Here is a 26,771-nt window from a genome sequence, read left to right on the forward strand (position 1 = left end):
AGGAAATCTTAGGCAGTCGTTCGTGATGCAGCTATCTCACCCACCGAAGAGCAGAACCCGAGGGTCGGGATGTATATGTGCTGGTGACCACTCGAGTGTCACTCTCGCTGTCCGCCATGCGCACATTCACCAGTTGAGCGTTGACCAGCAACAATGTGATTCGTCGTCATTAGCGGACACGTTCCGATGTAACACTAAAATCATTCGTGGCAATTAAGGCGAAATCGGTCTTGTACTGTACTGTGCTGTACTGTGCTGTACTGCGCTGTACTGTGTTGTACTGTGCTGTACTGTGTTGCACTGTACTGTGTTGCACTGTACTGTGCTGGATTGCCGTGCCATTGACACATGGGCACTAGAGAAAGGCTTGTAGTCCTCTAAATAGCGGACATGGATGCAGGAAACGATTCGAGAGACGAGGCAAGCAAATTTCAGGCAGTCGCTAGCCATGCTACTACAGGAATAATTAATCAATACATTGGATCATTGATAAATCAAACAATACAAGTGCACACGTCAGCAAACGAATATCAAAAACAAAGCTGAGCAAGACTGCAAAGTCGCTTTAACTAATGTTTTCGACATTTTAGACAAACAGCTCATAAGCTGGCAAGATACACTCCTGTCTCCAAACACGTATAAGCTTATATAGGATTAAAAAGTGAGTAAGTAGCTTGTTTAGGTTACCGCAGCATGTTCACGGGCAAGGTACGAAATGTTTACTTTTGGCAACAGCAGTATATTTTTACTTCGAAGCACAGTCACATTATGCAATTAGCAATGGCTAGAGGTTTTTAATCATTGCACCGGAGGTCCTCAGATTAGGAAACATAGGAGATTGAAACCTCGGTTATATTCTTTTTAACTGCTTCGCATATTTCGAAGAGGGAATTTGTTTCTTTTTCCTACAGTAAGAATTTGGCATATTTATTGATGGAAATCTACCCTATGGCTTGGGCAGTATACTCTGCCTCCCATTGGGTGTTTGGTTGAGGACAGCTTTTTACTAGAGGACAGCCCTTCTTAGTCCTTTCGTGTTTGAGCGTGCAGCTCGATATCTACTGCGTGTTTCTGTGCCTCCAAAAATATGCAGAATTTTCGGGTATTTCCGCTGATCACCCGTAACGTTTCCGAACACGGTTTAAAGGTTCCAATAAACTGACATGGCATGACTAAATCGGAGTGATGCAAATAACTCCAAGCAATTTATTGTTCGGAATGTCACGCAACGTTATAAGAATCGGAATCTTATTTCATGATATGCTTGTAGGTAACTGCCATATAGTCGGGCGAAAAAGTTTACGGGATGCGCTTGATTGGGAACAAATTTATTGTAGCACTGCTTCGCGGTCTTCGACTGGCATTGGCAACGGCACGTGTTTCACGCACGCTGCCTCATACCTGCAGGCACTTCAGGGTATTTGCTTGAGCGACTGTGCCAATATAATTTTTTTTTCCCCACTCATTAGCGTCCCGTACACTTTTTTACCACCGAATGAACGTTAAAGAGCGCTCCGTTTTTCCTTGAGACCCGAACTAGCTCAAGAGCAAGGTTCTGTTTGCACTAGCACCGAGCAGCGGATTAAAACGAAACCACTTCGATTTCATCGACGTGGAGAGTATAAGAGACCTCTCCTAGATGGCGCCCCTCTCTTGCCATTGTTCTGTCACTTGAGGTCCACGTCTCGGGTCGTTCGTTCGACGCCGAAGAGATGGCACGGAAAGCCTGTACCCTTGGGAAATTTTCAGCTCGCGCTTCTAGCCCTAATTCCCCGCCAGGTTTGAATTCTACGTGTGACGGGAAGGAAATTTGGTCAGTTGTCGTCTTGATTGGTTCTTTTTAATGGTGGCCATTAATAAAGGATTGTTTCCTAGGCTCGGTTCCTCGTTTAATAAGCAAGTTCACTTAGTTATTAATGGTTGGACCGTGAAGTGTTTATATTTACCTTACGAAGATCAACTTACCCCTGTGGTAAACGGGGTGCCAGGTGCGTAAAAATACAACTTAGCTTGCACAGAAACTTTTCGCTAACTTGTCATTTCCGCTTAATTAGGCCGTTCATTCCCATACGTGGTGACAAGCAGGACAATCTTGTTAAAACTCAGCAGGCTTGAGCAGGAAAAGTCTCATTCGTTTTTATACCCTTCGCTGGAGTCACTTGCAGAATCCATCGACATCTGCGGCACATAGAATCTTCCTATTACGCTCTTATGTGTTTCTTTCCTAGCTTGAGAATAAAAAAAATGGCCACCTCAACAATGCGAGCATCCCCTTTCAAAGCCGGCATGCCTTGTCCTGATTTGAGTATATCTATTTTATTTTATTGTATTCTATTTAACTCATCTAATTTCATTTGAGTATTTTAGGCGGTGAAGAAAATGAGCAGCTGAGTGTAAAGGTAGATTTCCATGCTTTCTGACCACAATTCGTTCTGATGAATATCGCAATATGTTGAATGTTCGCAAAATTCTGATCATAATTTTAGACAATAATTAACGGCATATTATATCCCAGTGCAGGCACAGTGTTTTTTCAGCCAACTTCTCTCCGAAGAACGTTTACTCTTTGCATGTTAAACTGTGTTCGTCTTGAACTGTCCCCAAAGCACCGCTCGAGCACTGTATAGAAAACTTTCCGAAATAATCCTGGTTTCTTGAGCGGGTTATTTGTGATCAACCACTCGAAGTGAAATATAAAGCGCTCCCTGATACCGCTGATATTAGAAGTGAACGGATGTGCTGCTTGGCTTATATTGGCCGGAATGATTACGTTTTTCACATTGCACATAAGTGGCTACAGTCGCTTCCAGGGATCCCAAAACCGGTTTGTTTTATCCCCAAACAACGTAAACACTTTGCAGCTTAGGGAAGTGGAGCAGTGGAGCATCGCTTAATCGCTGCACCACTGGGCCAGGAGTGGAATGAGGACTCCCAGCGAGCTAGGAATGTAAAGTCGAGGATGACCACTTCCCCATATATGGTCATTAACCCGTTAGCACTAGCGCGTATCATCCCCTCCAATTTCCTCTTTGGGGTTGCTGGCATTAAGCAGGTAGGGTAATTTCCTTATACCTCATGTTCTAAACAGCTACGAATCTAACCAGCTTAGCATGTATAACCTCCGACCTCATGATTTAAAAGTGTACTTTGTAAATAATATTCCATAACTTCTTGCTATATATTGTAGTTTGTGTATGTATCGGTGTCCTTTTCCCGCTTGTCATCGACCCACCAGTGTGTCACTTTCAAATGCGTTTTGTTTATTTGTAATGTTTTTGCTAGTTTCAAAACTACTTCTCTGTATAGCAATATCTTCAACCGTAAATATTATAATTTGTTTGCTACAGTGTGCTCGTATGCGACCTGCCACCGTTGTATGTGTGTATTTATTTTATTTATTTTTGTAATGGCTTTTAGATGAGCCACAGGCACCTTAAAGCCATTTTCTTTAGTTTTTGGCCTGTGGCTTATCCTAAAGAGTGTTTGCACTTTTCCCAAATAAAGTAAGGGAACCTTACTATACTATACCAAAAGTTTTCCAGCAACACGCTCAAGAGGAGCCGCGTGTATGTTAGAGTGACTTATCCGTCGCTAATATATCACAAAATGCCTTGTCATATTTTTTTTTTTACTAGTCATGGCAGCCAGAATTTTGCGTGAGTACAGTTGTGTATATTGGACAGTAGTGGTTAAAAATTGTCATGTTTGGATTTTCTAATGTTAATAGATCTTTGTGTGTGTTAAAATTATAGGCTACTAGGAGCACGCAGTGGAGGGCTTTCAATTAACTTCCTTCACCCGCTGTAGTTAGCGTGTGTCCCAAAATGTGATCACACAAAGATGTTTTTGCATTTCACCTCCACCTAAATGTGACCGCCAACGCAGGGATTGAACCCATGAACTTCAGGTCAGCACCGAAATGACGTTGCCACCAAGCCACTGTGGCAGGCTTAAACTGACAGGAGCAGTGCTTTCGCACCATGCACTGCACATACCCTGTTGTTCATCGGTCACGAAAACCGTCCTTTAGTATTAACAACAATGAAAGCGGCTGATAAACAAAACATGCACTGTGTCTGTCGACCCTGTTTGGTAAGAAATACTTCTTTCACTTCCTAACGTGGTTGAAGCTGCAGCCACATTTTCTAACGATAAATTTCATGTTCATTTGTTCGTAATGTCAATCGTGACGTAGGCAACAGAGCACGAGGAAGCAAATGTCCAGTCACGTGCTCGGCCGGTCCGATAGCGGCGCCGCCGTTATCCAACTTACTATGACTCCATCCAGTTCGCCTTGCCGAGTCACAACGGCCATCCACTACCAATACGTCGCGCACAACCACCGCACAGTTCCTATGCCAAGATCGGATTAGCGCCAATGAAGCTTCTCACGTGTGCCAAGCGTCTCGTCGTGCTCCATTATTCGTCAGCTGCGGAACTGCCCACCAGTGCAGCAAGAGCGTGGGGCGCGTCTATGGAAGCAAGTGGCTTCCCGGGTGTCTTCTTGCCGCAAGCAGCGTGACGTCAACGCCCGCGGCATGGGGTACTGAGAATAACTATCAAAGACGAAGGACTAAATGAAGCGAAAATGAAATTAATCATTACAAAAAACCCTTAATTATCTAGTTTCGTGACATAACAGCGCCACTGCTTTAAACATCTTGGTTAAAATGAGGGTCAGTGACCGGACGGGAATTACTCTAGGTGGCTGGTTCGAAGCAGGCTTTTTTTTTATTTCACTGCACCTATTCATAAGCATTCACGTATTCATAAGCACTCATGAGCATTAACTAATACTGTATTCAATATGCTTTTTTGCAAGTACGGCCATATTTTTTCGAATATTTTTCACGTGTTTTCATATATCGTAAGAACTCACTGCAGCAATCAATATAGCCGCAGATATCTCCTCGGTAGGATTGCATATTTTGCTGTTAACGTTATTGCTATCGTCATAAATGTCCCTCATTCGTTTTCTATGGTAGTCTTAACGGCTTAACTATTCGATGCGAGTGATGGACAATATAAGAAAAGAGGATTGTGCTAAACATCTGAAAAGTGGACCATCACCTTCAATATTTCCATAACACTAGCCTTACAATATTCCACAGTTGCCCCACAGTTAAAACTGATGCCCAGTAATCAAGGGCTTGGACTGGGAACGGTGCAGAGTTTTGGAGCAGGAAAATCGATGGTGCCGCTGGACATTTATGGACATAAGGTAAGAAGTTGCTTCAATCTGCACGTACGACACAATTCCCCAAGTGTAAGGCAGACGAACGGGATAGGAATCACGTGACCGTTTCGTAGGCAATAAGACAAATATAAAAAGAAAAGGAAGAAAAAGAAGCTCATTAAGAAAATCGGAGCTATGGATATGGGTGACTGTGGCGAGAATAGTTCTAGGCGTATCTCATCTGTATTTTTTTTTTCTATGGAGAGTCGTCCTTATTGTTGGTACCTTTAAAGCATAGGGCATCAGTCAGAGAGAATTTGAGTTTGTGCAACTTGTCCGTGCGCATTTCTATCCTTTAAGTGCTCTGATAAATATTTCGAAGACAATTCCTTGTGTATCGCATGATCGGGTTCACGCAAGAGCTCAATCGAAAAACACAAAAGTAAATTTTCTGCCTTCACACCGGATATCCTTGTAATTTTGCTGGATTACAATTTACAGTGATTACTGCGCCTTGTTTAGTATTGCACAGTCACTTGCCGTTTAGCTAAAACTGCCACTTTCGTAACAAAAGCCGCAGGGCAATACTACGTCAAATGCTCTCGTCAGGAAAAGACAAGAGAACATTTTTGTTCTATTTTGGCTCCAATGCTGCCGCCATTTTTAACTAAGGGTGGGCTGTGAGGAGTCGTGCGTGTCAGGGAGAAGCGGCTTCTTTTTTATAGCTGCACGTTATTAGCGAGACGGCAGCACCGCGATCCCTCTTTTCAGAGCACCGCGTCAGCGAAGCTGCCGCGGAATCAGCGTCCCCCGTCCGTCCCCTGCAGCACAAGCTCCGCGCTCGGATCCGCCACGGAGGAGCTCGTTCGCAACGTGGCGCATTGTTCGTACCACACGCTGAGAGAGCGGCGGCCGTCGAGGGCGCATGCTGCTCATTTAATTACCGCGACGCACCGGGGTGCCGCGGACGGGAGGTTGACGAGCGTCGCTCTTAATCGGGTTAATTACAATTTTGTTCGATTAGTGCCCCGAAGGCAGCCCCCCCTCTCGTCTCCCCCGATTCGCTTCTCTTCACCGTCGGAGCAGCCGCGGCGACGATAAAAAGCGAGCAGGCTCCGCTTCCGGCCGAACATCCATCGAGTTGCGACGCTGCGTCGTGGGTTTCATCACCGAACGCGCAGAGGGTGAAGGACGCTTGCCTGGGAACGGGCGGGAATCACGGAAGGGAAGTATATAACGACGTCAGGATCGAGCCAGGCGTCCTGGCCCCTTTTCTGCCTCCGTACCCAGGCAGCCATTTTTGGAGTCACCTCGAACCGGTCGTCACGGATGTTTCGTGACCAACGGAACACTCCCACGGAAAGGGAAGCGAGCTGGGCTCGCTGGAACATCCAGGTACCGAATGCCCTAAAGAGACGAGGGCACGATACCAAGAAGGAACTTACCCAACCTACCATAATAGAAAGGTAAAAACGTAGCGCAAGGAGACAAGGACACAGAAAGACAGAAAACACACGGCGCTTCACACACGGGTCCTTGTCTCTTTGCTCTATGTTTTTACCTTTCAAATATAAACCAACAAGCCCAAGCATATACCCTTCTACCATAATAGTTTGTGTGTAGAGATATTCGGTAATATTTTCCTTGTCGTTTTTTTTAGCAAAGCGCTGAAGGGACGTACTTCGGTCATTTTGTTAGCGAAATAAAATTTTAAAGTCAAGAAACAAAATAGTTAAACTAAGAAAATGGACTTTGCTCTCAGTGGGCAAGTTAGAGGGATCCAGTACTGCTAGCGAGTGATCTGATGGTGCTCCGCCCTTCACTCCCGCACTTCCCTGATGCTTTTCTTCACACAAAATAGAAAAGATCATGCTTGAACGCATGAGTAAAAACCATATGCGTAAAGTTTGAAGTAGGTAAAGTTGGGCTGCATCGCGCGAAAATATATGCACTTTTGAAAGTATGCGGGAAAAGCAACCCCTCCAGTGCGCGTAACTAGTCGATAAAGCCAAGCTTTGTCGAGCCACAGCACCAAGGGTAATTGCTTTTTTGAAATTATAAAAGTTAATATGGCTATTACTAACGACCGGCTACAGATCTCTAATTGCAACCAGGCGCCTAACTCTAATAGTTAGAAAGTTAATCATTAGAAATTAGTTAACCAGATTACTAGATAAAATAATTCACCGGTTTTCTGGTGTCCGCCAGGCCTCCCGATACTATGCCGCAAAAGCCATAATTTTACCCTTAAAAGCCTATTTTTGAAAATGTTCGCTGAAACACCCGGTATACAACACAAGTCACAGCTCCTTATGAAATAAAACAGAGCTAGCAGTGACCTATAAAACACTGCAAGCGTCCGCGGCTCTTCAGAGGAGAATATTTTGTACCCAGCATAAGGTGCTTTAGGGTTTTACACAGTGTAGTATTACACATAATACGGTAGAAGTCTCAGCCATAGTTTAATTGTGGATGGCTTCTGAAATGAAGGTCGATTCCAGTACTAGCTATTGATATGAACACGAAGAAATCATTTCTAGCTGCTCTTTGAGGTACGAAGGTTTGGTCTCAGAGAGAAACTTAAAAATCTCTGCCTCTCCCGTAACCGAGAGTAGAGAAATGTTTACGGGCATAACACGAAGCATACGCGGACAAGACGAGACGCAGGCCTGACAAGAATGTATACGCAGCGCGTTCGAAACTGTCTAAAGTGCGTAGAGGCGAAAGCGTTTTCCGCACCACTTTGCCTATGTGACACTGGTGACGTCACCACTGGATTACGTCACACATAATTGATGACGAAGTAATGACGAATTACTAACTAGTTACTAATTACTGATTAGGGACTAAATACTAATTAACTGCTAATAAATGATGCTTAAGCTTCGCCTTTAGGAGTGGAACGCGACAGCGTGTTGTAGCGCTGCCAGGCAGTCCACGGAACGAACGCCACCACCCGTTCGGCGCGATGCCTTGCCCTTTGAACACGACGCTTTTTGAGGAAAGGAAATTCTCTGCCATCTCGGTGGACACCCGAACCGCACCATATAGGAAGGGAGGAACGCCACCACCCGTTCGGCGCGAAGCTACCGGCGCTTGTATGCCGGTCCTGTAGGAGAGCATAGAGAGTCTCGTTAAATCTCGTACGGTGCCCTGATGCTGTCGTCTCAGTGCCCGGATGAGTGAAATTCATTGAACGGATGTTGGCTCTCGGTCTCGGCATGACGTCACCATACTGCCGACAACGGGAGCTAAAAGCATTTCATGCTTAATAAACTTACATTGGACAACCGAAAATTAATACCATCCCGGTAGTTGTAGTAATCCAGGCTCATTGTTAGCGCAATTTCAGTCACTGTTAACAGTGGCTTATAGAGCATGTGCTCTATAAACCGGCGCTCTAACAGGCGTGCGACCCTCCGGCAGTGGCGCGCATTCGCGAGCATATTTCACATTGGCCGCACGCTTGCTCTAGTATAAACTGGCTTTTATTGCAGGCATATCCACTTCTATTACAAGAGCGCGAACAGACTTCCACTTATTTCAGGTACGTACACGTGGTTGATGCCTTTCTAAAAAACCGCGTTGTTGACTGCATTGATGTACACCGCGTGAAATATCTGATAAAAAATAAAGAACTTACGACAGGCGTGGGCGCATGCAGCCTTGCACTACGCGCTTTTCAGAATTCAATCGGGCAGGATCGGCCGTTCCTACAGAGCAGTAGCACTAGCACAGAACAAGTCAGTCGCAAAACGAAGCGTAAGACGTTACATATACCAAGCATGAGTAATGTGCACAGCTTACCTTATTTTGCAAAAGTACGATCGGTACAACCAGCAGAAGACGCACGTGCAGTATGGGGAGGACCTTCTTGGAGAATGCAGGACCGACCGCTGCAAAACAACGGAACGCAGAGTACACAATACGTATTCATCAGTGAAAAAAAAAAAAAAAACGCCTGTGCACATTGATTTGCGTTCTAAATATGAAAAATGATTAATAATGAATTGCGCGCATTTTAAAAATGATTTTTTTTTTGTAAATCGGAGGGCCGAATTACCGGCAAATCCGGTGTAGCGGCACAAGGAGCAGGAATTTGCTTTTTCGCTAACCGGTTTCTGCTGACGGTGTTCAGCAGATATTATTTCTATGACAACCAAGATTTTCCATAAAAATACTAGTAATTTTAGAAGTTTCTTACAGTGCAGAGTGGCCAGGACAAACGACATGTCCATGAATACAATGCCTGCACACTCCATGCCCACTCGTCTCTCGTGTGGATTCTACTGCACAGCACACCGTGCCAATATCCTGCACAAACACGTACGCACAACACTAACACATGCTTCAGAGGTGGGCTTCTATGCGCACAGTTCGTTGAAATTAGTAGGAAAAGGAAGGAGCAAAACACAAAGCACGTAAAGAAGCGATGCATGTCAAGCACAGTGCACGACCGCTCGATCTTAGTTACCACATCGCTTGGGCGGTTAGCGTTAAACCCGTTGGAGCGTAAATTGTGGTCATGGCGTCGTCCGTGGCGCCTTCAAGCCTCGTAAACGTTACCTTCAGGCTCGACTAAAGGCTTGTTAGGACTTACCATGACGAACGAACAGTGTCCTCCATGCTGCCTTTTGAGAATGGTACTCTGGCTGACAACGCTATAGTGAACTCCTGATGTGGTTCACATTGAGCCCGCAGAGCGCCCTGCTGCCCACCATTAGAGGTGACCAAAGAGAAGGCTTGAAACGAAGCAGATTTTTATGTTTTTGGAAAGCCCAAAGTGTATTTCTTTGTTATGCATTCTCTGCGGCGTCGACCATACGTTTATTGCCTCTCATGCAGAAGCTCTAGTCAGCGCTCGCAGGTATTTGTAGTGTCCATGTTTCTCTCTTCAAGTGCGATAGCTTTTTGTGTCTGGTCGATTCATCGCCTTCACAAAATGACTATAAATGTGCGTGTGCCAACACTACACCCTCGTTTCGCCCCCCCCCCCCCCTTTTTTTTTGCCGTCATTATCATTGCTTGCTTTTCATAGAGCTCAAGAAGAGTAATCCACAATGCGGCTGGTACATAGACAAGCTGAACACTGCTCCTCTGACACAGCTCGCATGCGACGAGAGCGCTCTTGCGGCCTTTGCGGCCGACATCCAAGCTGCGCCTTCAGCATGGTTAAATTTCCTCCTTCCGCCGTGCTGGCCTGGAGGCAGCATCCACGCCTTCAAGAAGGCATTGCCAGCTTTGTCACTTTTATTCAGTGGCCAGGCATCATGTTCCTGGGAGCTGTACCACGGCTGAACTCCTACCCATATGCAGATAGCTACACGTCGTTCGCTGTTGTTAGAGCTGTAAAACAGCCCCCTCTCCCCCCCCCCCCCTTCCCCCCGTCACTGTGCGCCCCTTTTTGAAGGGATACGTATGGCAGTGAGTACGATTTGTCTTTAGTAACAAGGATCAGCAAACACACTTTGCGTTCTGTCCATCGTGTGGGAAAATAATATCTACGGGCGACATTTCACGGCTGGTTAAATAAGAACATCGACTCACCTGATGTGCCTGACCTTTTAAGCAAAGGATTGCGCTGTTTAGTTTTGCCGTGTAAGTAGCTACTAATGAGACCATAATTAAATTACTACTGTGTTTTCGATATGAAAGCTACAAACTGAAATTGCATGCCTGCCAGATGCCGTCAACTTCAGCTTACTTTCAGTGCACGAAGCATTCATTAATGCGATAGTATTTACGTTGTCGTCTCAAGAAAAATTCTGGCTTCTCTGTGACGTTACGGCGTGAAATCGCAAGAGCATTAGACACACATTGCAGGCACCATAGAAGGCAACCTAAATTCTATCGCCTTTTCTTCTTTAAGAATGTGCTTAAGAAGGCCCACAATTTTTTTCATACATGCTGTTATAGAGCGAACATTTGAGACCGGGCTTACTTGCTGCCCTGGCCCTAGGTCACGATGGGACAATGGGTGCACTGCACCTGACGCACTATACGTGACGGTCACTCTACGATGACACTTCATTACTTTTGTGGATGTCGCGCTCTCGTTTCCTCCTTCCGTAATTTTACGTCTTCGTTGAATCGTCATTCAAAGATAATATAAAATGACGGCTGCGAGAGTCCGACGTTCTCATAAAGCTTTCCTTTTGCTTATCAGCTTCGCCTGTTTTACCCTTGCTTGCTTTGGACATGGGATTGAGACCTACTCGTCACAGTTGCAGCTACACTTGATCGGTTTTAGCAATTTTAGACTATTTTGTGCCTCATATTAACGCCACATCGTTGAGGCTCCCGTTCTGCCGAAAATCCGGCGACGGCGGTGTAGGCGTTGTCAGCGAAAAAAAAAAGGCAGACAATTTAGCGTGGTTAGGCCAAATGTGAATTGCGTTCCCCAGCACATCGGTTTTTACTACGGCTTCGGTTCGAGGCTGTGGTTTCAAGGTCAAGCAGTGTTCAGATAAAGATGTACGAAATGGGACCTAAGCTCCTGCTTAATGTTATGACACAGCAGCGTCAATGAGTAAATGCCATGTATAACGGAATTGGTCCTTTTCTACTTCACCTCCATACATCTCTGGGAGTCGTCATACCCTTCCTGCCGCAGTGGTGCAGTGTTTAAGCGATGCGCCACTGCCCTGCGACGGCAGGCGCTGCCACTGGTGAGGCTTGTGAGGTCCAGGTTGCTCTTCCCGAGCAGCCTCTCGCGACCAGTCATTGATTGAACTGCGACCTCCCACGGCGGGCAGTTTGCTCACAATCCTGCGGACAGAAAGACAGACAGTGGCCAGGCAGGTAGTGGCAAGATAGCCCGACAGAGAGTGGCGAATTTGGTGAATGCTAGCACACTAGAAGCAGGTGACCCACCTGCCACCTAGGTCTAGTGACCTTGGGATGTCGTCTCGACCTGCCCACTGTGGAAGGTGGCAGTTAATGATTTGTCGTGAGAAGCTGCTCGGGCAGAGCTACCTGGTTCTCTCAAGCCCTAACGGTGGCTGTGTTTTAAACAGGCACCCGCCATTGCAGTAGCGCATCGCTTAACCGCTGCACGGCTGCACCAGGAGTGCGTGAGGTCACCTCTGGATCTATGAATATGGAGTACAGACGACCGTTTCTGAGAAGTGAAACGCAGAGGACCCCAGGCCATCGCAGGGACTCATTACCGCTATCACGTGATGCTCTTACGGCGAAGCTTAAGTGTCCCCTCAGGTTTTTTAAACTATAGCAATGCACAGAGGCGAGGAGCCGATCCACTTGGAACTATCTAGTATCAGTGTAGATTCGCTCCAGACGTTTATGAGGAGTAAATTGTACGCTTAAAAGCATACAAGTAGGTCCTTAAGTTGGTGTCGGTCAGTTGTGGATTTGGCACAGCGCTGTACTTTGCACTCTTTTAGTGTAGATGAAGTAGACGAAGAAAAACGTGATAAGTTCTGTATTCCATATAGCTCCACTAGTGTCGCCCACGCGCAGAGATAATCCGTCCTTCGACAAAGCCCCAACACTTCCGTTACACTGGACAGCTATGAACATTACTGGAGTCACGGAAGGAGATGATGGTCTTTCGACAACGTGCACAGAATCATCAGGTTGCTCGCTTTGGACGTATAAATACCACTACGAAAGAAAATTAACTTGCGGAATATCATTACTCTGTGCTTCAAGGAAAAACAGAGTCAGCGCGTTACTCCAGCTTAAGCACCGTGCCCCAAGGATCAGGTTCAGAACAGACCGGACGCTGATGGCCTGGGAAGCTTCTAAAGAGACGGATCAGCATAAAACGGTAGGCCAGAGTGCGCTACACCTGGTCTCGATATCCTGAAACAAAAGGTATACAAAAGCGAGGCAGAAAAGGGCAGAAAACTTGCCGATAGAGACTGAAGACAAGGCATAAAGAAGGAGACCCGAAGAAAGATGATGGGCAATCAAAGCCAGCGCCCGTGTCCTAGGATAACGACCTCTGACGACACGATTTTCCGTCTCGGGGACCTCGTCGTGACAGCGCCGCCTCTGGCGTTTCCGCTGATGGTGCTAGCGGAAGGATTACGTCGGCGCCTCTTGACCACCGGCCGCCCCTCCTGGCGTTGTGTTTCGCTTTATCTACTTCCTGTTTCGTCATGGCTATTAGGTTTTAGTGCCTTCTCTTTGGTTGTCATGGAGCGGGCCGTAGGAAGATCTGAGGAAGTTAGCGAGATGCTTATAACCACTACGAAATACATGAAAACTTCCAAGTAAAATAATATACGAGAGTTTATAATTTAGGTGACCCGCTAAGTCTAGCGGAACAACGTGCAAGCTACAAAAAAGTTTGTACACTGGCATAACAATACCGATGTTTCATTTAAGATGTTCTGAACGTTTTTAAGAACAGGCGATCGGATTCAGAAGAGCGCATTTTTTGGCATGGCATTGTCAGCGGTGTAGAACATCAGAATACAGATAAGACGCGCTAACTAGAACGGTGGTTAGCTGTATTTAATAGCTAATTTTTTTATCTATTACTGTTAGAGTTCATTTTATTGAGAAGCTGTAGCCCATCGTAAGTAGGTTGGTCAGATGTTTAGGGAAATTCCTCAGGATGGAAATTTGAACAACATTGTTCCAACTTCGAGTTATCTATCAATTCGCTGTCGCCCTACCATAAGCTTGCCGTCCCGTTAGCTCAGTTGGTAGAGCGACTGTGGTCAAGTGGTTGAAACCCCGGACCAGGACGAATTTTTCTATAACTGTGAACTGAGAAAGCTGTACAGCTTTCCCGTGTAGCCGTATCGCTGCGCTTGGGTGAATTTCAATGAGTAGTTACTTCCTTATTCCCATCGTAAGTGATATCTGTATCAGTTTTTATAATTTCGGAAGCGCATTACCCTTGGCGCTGTGGCATAACAAATTCTGGCTATTTCGACGAGTTACGCGCACTGGCGTTACTTTGCCTGCAAGCCTTTCGATCAGGCATGTGCTTTGGCACGATGTTGCCAGAATTTGCTGAGCAACAGCGCCGAGGGTAAAAGCGTTTTCTAAATTCCGCAAAATGATGTGCATAAAACCTACCGTGGGCTACAAGCCCCTCAATAGACAGAGAGACTAGTAATAATAGTTAAAAAGCTAACTATTCAATATTAGTTAACCTACTAGTGCGAATGTCTTAGCTGTATTCTGATGTGCTACACCGCTAAAAATACTATGCCGAAATTAGCGGCCTTCTAACTAAAAAATTATACTTTAGAAAAATGCCAGAACTTCTGAGGCGAGCACCCAGTACACCACGTCAACTTTGTTGTACAGTCTTTAATATAAGGGGGAACAAACGTTTCGAACAAAACTGCAATTTTTTTTTGTTATTTCTCCATTAACATTGAGAATGGCTCTTGAATACTATGCTGCAAAAAGAAAACTAGTTTGAAAACAGTATAAAATGTACTTTACAATCATAATAATGGAGTAAACAATAAATGAATGGTCAAACTTCGTACCCTCTCATGTTGCTCACGCATGTACTATATGCTCACATCGCGATGCAGTATGACGCAGGTGCTGTGCTTATGGGAAGTGAATTTGTTTTCTAATTCAAGAGAAGCGCACTCTACTCGTGCGATCTTTTCCAGTAAAGGTGCCTCGCTTTAATATTGTCATCGCAGTCGTACATAAACTGTTTATAAGTAGCTTCTCTTCCTATCTATGGAACTCCTAGCTGGCTTTTAGTAATTCAAATGGCGACCAAATGAATAAACAACTATGGGAGAGTATATTGTTCCTAAAGGCCTGCTAACGATAATACCGTTTCATTACCACTACTCCTAGAGCTGACCAGTGGCGTAAGGATTGAAGATCCTGTGAGAAATATCCATTATTAAACCACCGCAGGGGAAGTTAAGCTCCTTCTCCAGCTCCTTAATTTCGATTTCGCTGATCTTCTTTTTTTTTATTTGAAGCCTGCTTGACCTAGAAAAAAGGAGCCTCGGACCGAAACCGAAGTGCTAGTGCAACTATCTAGCGTTCGGCCTAACCACGCTAAATTGTCCGCCATTTTTTTACCATAGCTCTGCTGCAGCACACATGCGAAAGAGGTGCGCGTTTGACCAGCTGTTTCGCTACCAACTCCGCTACCGCTACTCGCTACCAACCTTCGGATACGTAAGAGACGAAGGTCATTCTGTTGCATTCTGTTGCCTTTTACTGCCACCTACCCTGATATACCCAAGAACACCTAAGTGAGCACCTTCCAGCTAGAAATTATACACGTACTACCTACCACTGGAAATTAAGCCGCGTTTGCTGGAGCGAGTCCTGTTCCATCTCAAAATAAAACACTTCATAGCGAGAAAGCACATGTTCGGAAAAATCTGTCGTGGTGGCAAAGTGGTTTGCGCGCTCGGCTGCTGAGCCTGACGGCCTGGGTTCAAACCCGGCTACGGTGACAGTGTTTCGATGAAGGCGAAATACAAGAAGCCCGTGCACTGTGCGAGGACAATGCACGTGAAAGATCCTCAGGTGGCAGAGTTTTATTCGAGGCCCTGCACTACGGCGTTCCTCATACTTTATTTATTTATTTTTACCTCAACATTAGGGGGTGGAATATTCAGCAATACATTTCTTCGATGGACGATTTTAATGACGATGAGTCGGTCTGATCAACGATGGCGTTTGGCAGGTCATTCCAGTCCCTTGCTGTATGAACGAAAAATGATGACAGATGCGCAGAAGTGCGGGCAAGGGGAGGATAGACGGCCTTCCCGTGGTTTGTATGATTGGAGATGCGATGTGCGGGGCTGATAATGGAGTTAAGCAATGGATTATAATAGAACTTATGACACAGACACAGTCTGGAAATTTTTCGGTGGTTCGGCGGTTATCTCATGTGTCTCTTTCGGACGTAAACCCTTTGTACCATGCCAGATATGCAGAAAACGCTGGTAGACCACGCGTTGCCATTCTAAGCCGTACGGTAGCGTGTCTTCAATTTTTTTCCTTGCTTTTTTTAAACGCACTGGGCCCGTGCGCGTGCTCAGACGTATTAATTTTTTTCCTCTGAGTAATTAGTATCGGATACAAACATTCAAAATGTCTTGAGAAAAAACAGCGCTTGCAGACAAAGGACCAGAACAAGAAGGACACACAACTGCGCTTCTGGTCCTTTGTCTGCAAGCGCTGTTTTTTCTCAAGATGAATCCCAACCAACTCGCCCAGCAACACACCTTGCTAAAATTCAAAATGTGGTGTTGTTTTTAACAGTGCGCTGTTCACCGCACCGCATATCATGCTGCTCTCTATGCAGAGACTGCGCACCCTGACGAAGAAAATGAACAAAAAAAGGAAACATGAATGCGACTGCACGAAAGTAAGGACTAGAGTGGCAGCTGACGGCACAATCTGCAACCCCTTTTAGGCTTCAGTGTGGCCAGATACAGCCTAGCTCAGATTACACAAACGTCACACAGAAAAAAGAAAACAAGATGACGAATTCCAGCGAGATGTCAACGGGCCAGAATTTCTGTCGCCCTCGTGTCCGCTCGTACCATTCTAGTTGTCTGCATGTAAACACGCATATTCCGCTAACAGCAATCACCTAAAAGGGCCGCACGGTCGCAGAGGGAAGAAAAGTACAGAAATGCAACTCTACATGAAGAAGAGAAGGCGGTACTAAACGAAGAAAGCTGAGCTCAGAAGGCGTCGTCCACTGGGGAGATAAAACTCCGAGAGATTGGATGCTGTGTAGCTCGTCGCGGTTAAATAATGAACGGCGCCGTCCCGCCAAATCACTCCCCCAAAGCTAGCTGCAAATAGCGCTCGCGAATACACTCACTTTCGGGACGCCCCTGCTGCTTATACTTCTCCCGCTGCTGCTGTTGCTGCTGCTTTTGCCACTGCTGGCTACGCGAGCCTTTACTGCCGCTACAGTTCGTCTATCTTGTCGGAGAATCTGGCGTAATTATTATTTACGCGCGTCGTTTCACGCGCTGGTCGGTGTCAGCGCCCAGCCGCGTTGGTTTCACTGCGGGAGGAGCGTTCTAGCTTTCAACAGCAAGCAGACCCGCTCCCGAGTCTTCCTTCCATCCGCTTATGAGCAGACAGTAGACTTTGCCAAGGACTCCGGTTCACGGGAGGAAAAATTTGCTTAAGGCACATACCTCGAGTACCTTAAATGAAACATGAAAAAAGAAAGAAAAAAATTCGAAGGCACACTTAAGCTCCGCCTTCAGGGTATGACGCGATAGCTGAAACGGTTAATGCACATATATTAAGCATGATCCTGTACTTTACATTCACAGATCCCTGAGAGTCCTCATACCACTCATGGCGCAGTGGTGTGCAGCGGTTAAGCGACGCGCCACTGCCCTGCAGTGTCATGTGCGCCCAGCGGTGGGCCTTGTGCGGTCCATGTTCCTCCTCCCGAGCGACGAATCAATAATTTAACTACCACCTCCCACAGTGGGCAGTTTGCACACTATATGGTGGTCGGTTGTGATGACGCCGTAAGGTCACGTGACCTAGATGGCCCACCTCCCTTCTAGTTTGCTCTCAGGGCACCGCCTGCCAGAGTCATACTGGTGATTGTTCGCTCACAACGCTGTTGCCGACAACGACAACATCGCATTTTCTGGGCAAAGGGGACTTTAAAGCTACGGCATTAAAAACAGCAATATGGAAATAAGAATACCAAGTTGTTTTCTAAGCAGCAAAACAGACACGTAAACAACCCGTCCTTATGATCATGTGTCCGAGAGTTACCTTAGAGTTTTCCTAGCGAGCAAGAAAGGAAACAGCGTAAAGATGGCACGTAACCAGCCAGATCACTCCGTTACGTAAATTTTTTAGCCTCATCAACCCAGCTGTTTAATTTTTCCTCCAGACGTGGCCGCAGGTTTTAGTGTCTGGGGTACATCGTTTCGCCGCCATTACCTATACCACGTGTACGGATCATTGTAATTAACGATTTGTTATCCTGTGATTCTTGAGATGCATTCTATGCTGGAATCATCATTGATTTATTTATTGTGGGATGTTCACTAACAGCTCGAGAGTGCTGACCCCACAGCCTATACAAAGCGCTCACCCGTAAAACATGAAATCGTGTCGAATTCTGTCTACGCTGGCCTGGAACCCTCTTCTTTTCACCAATTTTACGGCCCTTTCATGATATCACCATATACCACTTTGTATCATCCAGCGTTCAACTAGGTGCTTTCGGTGTCTTTAACAATAGGGCCACAATACCAGCTATGCGAAGACTTTCTCTGCCACTTTTAGCCGCTTCTATAACGTCTAAATTTAATATTTAAAAGGATGGTTGGCTAAAGGCAAAGGCCGGCAGCAAAATCGTACGTTTGGTGTTGCTCATAATAAACTATAGGGTTTGTGTTGTTTATAGTATTTAATGGATATTTACTGCTACGAGTATCACTTTCTGCACTGTATATTTATTTGGTAAGCCTCATCACAATGGACCAAAACGTGCATAACAATCTTGTACCCCTGCTGGACAGCGAACACATTTTGAGCGAGTGTAGAGGCTCTTTAATGAACGCCTTTCTCGCTGTGAACGTGATAGTGCTGCTTGAAAAGTGAAGTAGCCGTAACCAGGCTGCTTGGTGGCTTTTAATATTGCTTGATATTACTTATTATTACTCCTCACCATGTGCTAATACCTCCTACTTGCTTATATCTGAATATATTTTACGCGACCCACGCCGAACGTATCTACCGAGAAACCAAATTTCTTAAGCTCTTACACTTTCTTGTGGGCAAGTGGCTGTCAAAATCTCCTAAGTTATGCAGCAATCATCGTCCTAGCTTATAAGATCGAGCTTGAAGAAGATAGTGACAACAAGAAAAAGACAAAAATGATAAAAAAAAATTCTCTTTCGCGGAGGCTGTGATGACAGCCTGACGAGGTGTGGAAATATTCTCATTCCAAGTTTGTTTTCTTTAAGAAAAAAGATGACACCGGGCGCACTCTCGCTCCCAGCGTGCTGATCGGCTTTTAGAGTTCCACTTCGCCCTTCAGCAGTTGCAAGGACGGCGCAAGGCGAGCAGTGGTAAAACAAGCGCTGCTCGGCGTCAATATATCGACTGCGCAGAGACCCGTCGTCGCTGCGTGCCTTGCAGCGCACGTCAAAGGACGTGCGCTGTCACTTCGGCGGGCGCAATAATTATTAGAGCGGCGCGAGAGCGGGGGGCCGCCTTGGAGGTGGCAGCGACGATAGCGACGTCGATAATGTCGCGCCATCTAGCGAACGGGCACCGTGGCTTAAAATATGGCGCACGAACACGCGCCCCGAACGTGACTTTGCCTAGGAAACTCGGCGGTGCCCGCCGCCGCGCCTTTGCCAGCCGCGCCTTGATGAACGAATTGCCGCCGAACGTGCGTTGGAAAGGCTGGGAAGGGAAGGGGAGGACGTAAACAGGATGAGAAAGTTCAGCGCATGATAAAAAAACGGGCATCGAATGCGAGGGAGGAAAAAAAAAGGACAGAGTGCAGGAGTGCGAAAGAGGGGCGAAGTAGGATATTTGTTATTCTTCTGTTCGCAACGGCGCCTGTGGTGTCGTCTTGCATAATTTGCAGCCTGACACATGAAACAAAAAAAAGAAAGAAAGAAAAACAGAAATCCCACAGGGAGAAGTAAGGCTGACATCGTGACTTTTATCGTGCTCGCACTTCAAGGACGAATATAAAGGGCTGCCTGTTTATGACCAGAAAGGAGAAATGCTTTTGAAGTCCACTGCACTTTTTCTTATGTTAGTCAATCAATCAATCAATCAATAAATCAATCAATCAATCAATCAATCAATCAATTTGGGCATTGGTTCAGTCAATCAGTCGATCAATTAGTCACTAATGGAGGCTCAAGCCGTCGTGCTTTATTTATTTATTCATTTATTCATTATTCCTCAAAGGTCCAGAAGGACATTACATGAGGGGTGGGCTGACAAAATTCAATTATTTTGGACACAGATGATCTTCGATGGCGGATTTGAAAAGGACTGGATTGATGATGGTCGCCACCTCGGATGGAAGGCCATTCCAGTCGTTGGCTGTTCTGAGGAAGAAAGACTGCTGATGCGGTCAGATGCGAAAGCCCTTGTCAACAATCAGCTGAACTCGCTACAACGAGTATAGCGCTCATTTTTCAAGCCACCAGAAGAATTATCCTCTATATGATAGAACGCTCGAAGGCATTCCGTTGGAAGCATTGCAAGAACTGCTGTGACGCTTCTCCAGTTTTTTTCATGTTTCATTCCCGGTGAGCTTCACACTGCCACTTATGAGCACCTACGCTAGCGCCTGCCACCACAGTGCTGTCACAAGGGACGCCGATAGGCGAAGTAAGTTCAAGCACGGCGAATACGCGACCAAAAAAAAAAAAAACGCGCCGACGAAATGCACGGTACAGGGGCGGTCGAGGGACGAGGTTTCCTGCCCAGCTGATGGGAGTCCAGGTATACGTGATTCGAGTAGTTCGCGCGGCCAAAATGAGCGGGCAAGTGGTGCGTGGCTTATTGGCCCCCAACGAGCCGAACAGAGCCCCGAGGGCGTGCTGTCTACGTCGTAGGCCGCAGAACGAGAAAAGGAGCTAAAGAAAAACGTAAACTGGTAGTAAAACACTATGAGGAGTACTTCCCTTCGATTCCCCATCCCAGTTACTGCCAGGGGAGAAAAGGCTGTTCCCGCCTGTGCAGAGGCAGAGAGAGACAGAGAGAGGGCGTGTAGGATGCAGGGCCGTACATGCGGCTCTCCCTTCTAATTATACAAACCTTTATTAATTGGTCCAGGGTTCCGAGCCATCCGCGCTGCGAGTCCGTATAACCTGCTCCGAGGCACGTATCAGCGCGTGTGCGGGGAAAGGGGCTGTCGGAGAAAGAGGGAGCCGAGTACAGCGGAAAGCGGTTCGCAGACACTCATCGACCGAGCGTCAATTACGACCCTTTTGCGGCCCGGGCAGTGAGGGCGCGTGCTCGTTCGCTGGTCGCGGAAGCAGCAGCAACAAAATGGAGCAGCGGAGGCGTGCGATGCTGTGGCCGGCTGTGGCACAGACCGGAGTCCAGCCGAGAAATGCGTGCGAAAGCAAGGAGTGAAGTACGAGGCGAACAATTCGGTGATGGGGAGTTGCGTGGGTGAGCGGATTATTTTTTTGTGCAAAACGGGAGGAAGAGGGGTGAGGGGACGGAGTAGTGGACGTTGGGCTCGGGAAGGTACACTATGGTACACGTGCAGCTTTGGATCAGTGATGGCTCTTTCATGTGCAATCGAGCATATCTCGTCCTTGGAAGAAAGTGAGGATTGAAAGAGAGAAATGAGGGAGAGTGGCGGGAGAAGTTTGGGGGGTGTATTTTCAGTTTCTCGCTGTCGCGATGGGGATGGCTGAAGGCCGAACGTTTCGATTCTTTGCCGTCCTTGACGGTCACAGTGCAAACACGACGAAAGAAGCGTTTAATCGTTGCTAATGAAGGCACTCCTCATTTCTTTGTATCAGATGAATGCGCTATAAAAAATTACGTTGGTATTGATACACGCCATACTATATTTGTCCACGTACTCTATTACAAGCTATTTGCTCCCCTACTGGCAACAACAGTTTTTTTTCTCACAGCGACATTAGCCTGATAGCCGACCGTAGTCTCCGCCGAACTCCAATCTTCACACTCTTCTGCTCTTGACCAAATCCGTACGAAAAGAACGTAGTCAACCTTCGAAAACCATCCGGGAATTAGGCGACCATGCCCTGCGAGAAATACTCCAGTGCTGTCGAAAAATTAGATGCCTCCAATCCTCCGTTCCAACCGCCAACAACAAAGCCCTTCAGAGTTCTACTCGCCGTCTACTCACTTTAATAGCTTCCGGGAGCAAAACTCCAGCGCAGAAGTCCGAGCACATTGAAGTGCTTCGGCCCAACAGCACCTGAACTTGAAGTATCCCGCGTGCAGTGTCGTCCCCAGAACAGTCGTTCTATCAGATGAGTTGAACTGGAACTTTGAAAATGAAAAGAAATCAAGCTCCAAGGTTCCTAATGAAGGGGGCCGGGGGACGACGGACAGCGTCACAATACCGGAAACTTCGCTCAATTGAGTTAGCAACTACGACCGCAGAACGCTTCTTTGTCCCCGCCTTTCTTCGTTTCGGTACTTGTCGAGTTGGCGACATTCTCGAAGAAGACTTCTATCGGTCAGCTGGCAGGGGAAAAAAATAAAAGAAAATAAAAGCAGGCGTATGAAGCTAAACAAGATGAATTAAATGAATGGGACGCCGGGAGCCTTTGAAGCTTTCTAATAGCAGCGCAGCCGAAGTATACGGTCAGCCGGTCGACACACGCTGCGCTGTAGGCGAGCTTTGTTGAAGGATGCTACCGCGTCTCGAAAGCGAGACACGCTGGAGAGCGGGCCATGACGAAGGGGCCGTGGAGGAGTTGGAGGAAGACACTGGAGATGATTGGGCTCGCCCCCAGTGGCGGGCAGAAGCGGTAGCCGCCAGAGTGAACGTGGTGGGGGCAGCAGAACAAAAGAACTCCTTGTTATCCGCGCGGTCCACTTGACTGGGCGTGGGGAAGCGTGGGGGGGTGGCCTTCTCCCCAACAGGGCACATTGAGCGATGGCGTCCCAAATATCACTCCCGCCGTATTACAGAACAATAGACATCGGGCCCGCGCGCGCGCATCGTTAGGGAGGCAGCAGATGATCGAAGCTGCGCGTGCTTGTGCCTTGCCACTTTACTTCTCGGTGTCGTTTTTTTTTTGTCCTTTTGTCTTCCTATCTCAAGAAGTTGTGGCGGGGTTTCCTCACGGAGACCTGCTCGAAGCTCCTTCACTCAGCCTGGTGACGTTTTGTTTGTTGGACGCAAAAGGAAAGGCAATCGTTCCTCCCAGAACTTGTTTCCAAGAAACGCTCTTCCGCATCTTGCTGCTTAGGTATTGTCAATCAGAGCTTGCCTATTTGTACCCGCCCTCTTGTGTTTCCAATGGTGCCCTGGTAGTCTTTGCGGGATATAGCTTCTTTATTGGCGTACTTCGGTCAGTACTGTACATGGTTCGTATGAAGAGGCCTTACATATTTTCAGCTATGAACATTCGACGCATTGCTGTCAGTCATTTTAGAGCGGCAGCTGATAAGGCGGCGTGGAAGTGAAACATAGCGCCGGACTCCACAGCTTGAAATTTGTTCACTTCGACAAAGTGCCCATCTGCGAAGTGACCGAGAAAAAAATTGCGTAGGACGATCACCCAAAGTGGGCTGAGAAATGAGAGCGGCTACTTATTTCCTGACATAAGGATTGCAGAGGTGCTTTTAAAAAATGAGGATGAGATGTGTTCAGGCAGAGCCGTGTGCACAGGTGGATTTGAGAGATTCTATTAAGGTGTGGTTGTGATGGACGCATGGAGAAGAATACTAAAATATTTTTTATGCATTATTTTGCATTATTCGATGAAAGCAAATGCGGCTTGCGACCCATGTAAAATGCCGAAGGTCCAGGTATTGGCACTCATGCGCGGCCTGTTGGCGGATGGTTTCCGCGGACATCTGGACATTCATGCGTTTATGGCGTACGCGTAGATTCCCGTGCGTGGGAGCAGGGCTTCTGCATCCGCCTTCGTTCTCCGGTCAACGGGTCTCATCGCTTGTTCTGCTCAGGGCGTCCCTCTCGCAATGAGCGGTCCTCGGATAGTGCGGAAACCTTTTGTAGCACCCCTGGCGGCAGCTACAATTTGTTTTTGAGCAACTGAAATACGCAATAACTGCCTCCCTTCTTGGTAGACACCCCTACCACGCCGTGAGGGAAGGAACAGAAGGAAGATAGGAGTGGAACACGAAAGAAGGAGGTGCCGTTGTGGAGGGCTCCAGAATGATTTCGACTACCTGGGGATATTTAAGGACGCTTCTAAGGGCGCCATCAGTGACGTCACCAGAGAGAAGAAATCTCATTGGCCGGAGGTTGTGATGTCACCATCTCAGCAATGACATCGCGGAATCGGAAGTGACGTCACCATGACAGGTTCGTCTATGTAAAGCCTGCACGCGCCAATCGTGGCAAGTGATATACGGTAAGATCTCGAGAAAAGCAACCTGCCGAGTCACTTCGAATGCTCTCGAATAGCTTCAAATGCTATCGCATTGGCAACACATAATGCATAAGGTTGTCGCTGTTTTTTTTTTTTGCATTATTACCCTTCTCTCTCGTAACATTCCCTCTCCCGTTGATCTCAGCTTGCCTTATTCTTCCTTGCACATTCGTATACGGGTGACTGTGCGCCTCGTGACCAAACTGTGGCAGAAGAAATTGACAGGCACTGTCAATAAAACCCATCCATGCATTTCCTTCGGTAGCGATAGCAGTACGGCATGCAAGCACTGGTGGCGCTTGCATGCATCTGACTCATAGCATAGATAGCTCGAGCCACGAGCATCCTCTCTCTGCCGAAGGTCCACAGGGTCGTGTATGCGTGGTTCGCCAAAATTATTCCCTTTGCGATAAGGCAGGTTAAGGAAAAAAAAAAGACTCAGTAGTAGTCCTACTACAGTGGGTGCACACTGGGACTGTAACGCGAAGATTGATTAAGGAGGTGATGAAAGAGGCAGAGATTTGAAAGACTGAAAATTTGTACGCTAGCTATTCAGTGCTTGAGATTCACGCGACCGGCGTAAACTTTTTTTTTCACCACTCCCCAATGAGAGGACGCATCGGTCGCCGGTGAACCCCCCCCTCCCCCCGGTAAGGCCAACGATTTGGAAATCATGGACTACGATTCACTTCCATAACGGTTAAATTACTAACCGGGCATCAGTGGAGAGGCACACCCGCTTTCGCATTTCTCTGCCACACGAGCATTTAAATTCACCACGGGGTATACACAGTTAGGTGTCAAGTAACGCTGTAGGTGTTGAGCCGCAAGTGACAATGCATATTCTTCTTGGCTTTTTCTTCGTGGGAAATGTGAATGCCATCGGGCTGTCACGGCGCCTTGCTAACGGTACCAGCTAGGAATAAAGCCGGCGCAGCCCTTTGCATACTGTGACACCTGAGCCACTCTTGTCCCCTTTAGCCTAAGTCCCGAAAGACATGCTTCCTTTTTAGCATGCCAACGCGTGGCTCCTCCTTGTAGACAGCCCCGGTGAAAAACATTTTATACCACGCTCTCTACCGTGCTTGCGTCAAGGGTTAACCTGCCCGACAGGTTCCATGCAGAGAGAGCAAAAACAGAAAAAAAAACGAAAAACACCTGAAAGAACTTAGGCTGCCCATTTACCTGGATGGCAACAGGGAGCGCATCTAACTCGCCAGGAGACAAGCCAGCGCAAAAGCAGCAGGTGAGAGGTCGACACCCTCGACGCGGCTCGCTGCTCTGCCGGAGTGTACGATACCTCTTTTCTGCTTCCACCATAATTTCGCCTTGTAAAAAGGGCTTTCCTGCTTCTGATTTTTTTTTCTTCACAGCCTTCCCCACGCTACGCCCCTCCGCCAAATCTTCCTCACTCCGCCTCCCCCTCATCCTCTTCCGCAGGCCTTCCGTACCACTTCTCCCCTGTCTCGACTTCTCCATTCAGCTTCTCACAGCTGTCGCCTTAATTTGCGCCCGAACGTCAACGAGAATCGTAAAAACGTCCGGTCGTCCGCTGGCTCCCTTTCCTGCGGAGAGAAGGGAAGCAGTTGGGAAGAGTCAGGTCACGCCCGAGAATCGTCTCGCCTCGTCCGCCCCTCTTCTCCCCACGGAAGGAAGGGATGCGACTAACTCGCGTAAGGAAGAAGGGCGCGCGTGGTCGTCTCCGCCGTGGGGCGCAGCGAGCCGTGACAGCCCTTTCACCGCACCCGCCCCGTCGTGCCGAAAGACACGAGTTAGGACGTGCAGGCGTAGGCTGGCTGCAGGCTGTCTTCGGAGCGCCGACCCGGTGCGTTACGTTTCCGGCAGGGAGAAATGACGTTGAAGTTGTTGTGCGAAACAGCCGCCTCCAACCGTAATGCTTTTTCGAGTGCGTATACTTCGCCAAGACTACTCTTCCTGCGATAAAGTTCAACGTTCGCGTTGACGTTAAGGAAAAAACCACCGTGGTGCACCTTAAACTACCGGCTTTAGTTTAAGCGAGTTAAACTTGGAAGTCAATCTCGCTAGAACGCACACTATCATTTCATTGTCTTTGCCCATGAGCAGTTCACCTTCTACTACGTTCTTCCTCTGTAGTAGTCTGGCTGTAGTAACTCGGAACGCAGCTAGCTCAGACTCCTGTCCTGGTCTTTCTCCTGCGTTGCAAGACTGACGGTGCGCTTGAAGCTTGACAGCAGTCCGTCATGACACAAACACACAACGTTTGAGACGAAGTAAAGCCATGGTTGTCCTGAAAAAAAAAAAAGGCATGTACTCGAAGCTGCAGCTTCATAGCACGCAGCATCTTCGAATAACTTTTTGCAGTTCGTTGCACAACAGAAGCTTAATTGACTTAAAACAGTTGGCAGTTTCTGGGACACAAGTAACCTGGCAAGGGTTGTTTTCACGTGTCATGAGTTGTACAGGCTATGCTTTAAGTAAGGCGAACCAAAATTTTATAAACAAAGCGTTCCTTTTAGAAACTTTGAAGCCAGTGTTAACGCCTTGCGATAGATGCTTTGGCG

Source organism: Amblyomma mixtum, chromosome 5, assembly GCF_055824585.1.
Source record: "Amblyomma mixtum isolate Tamu chromosome 5, ASM5582458v1, whole genome shotgun sequence".
NCBI classification, from domain to species: Eukaryota; Metazoa; Arthropoda; class Arachnida; order Ixodida; family Ixodidae; genus Amblyomma; species Amblyomma mixtum.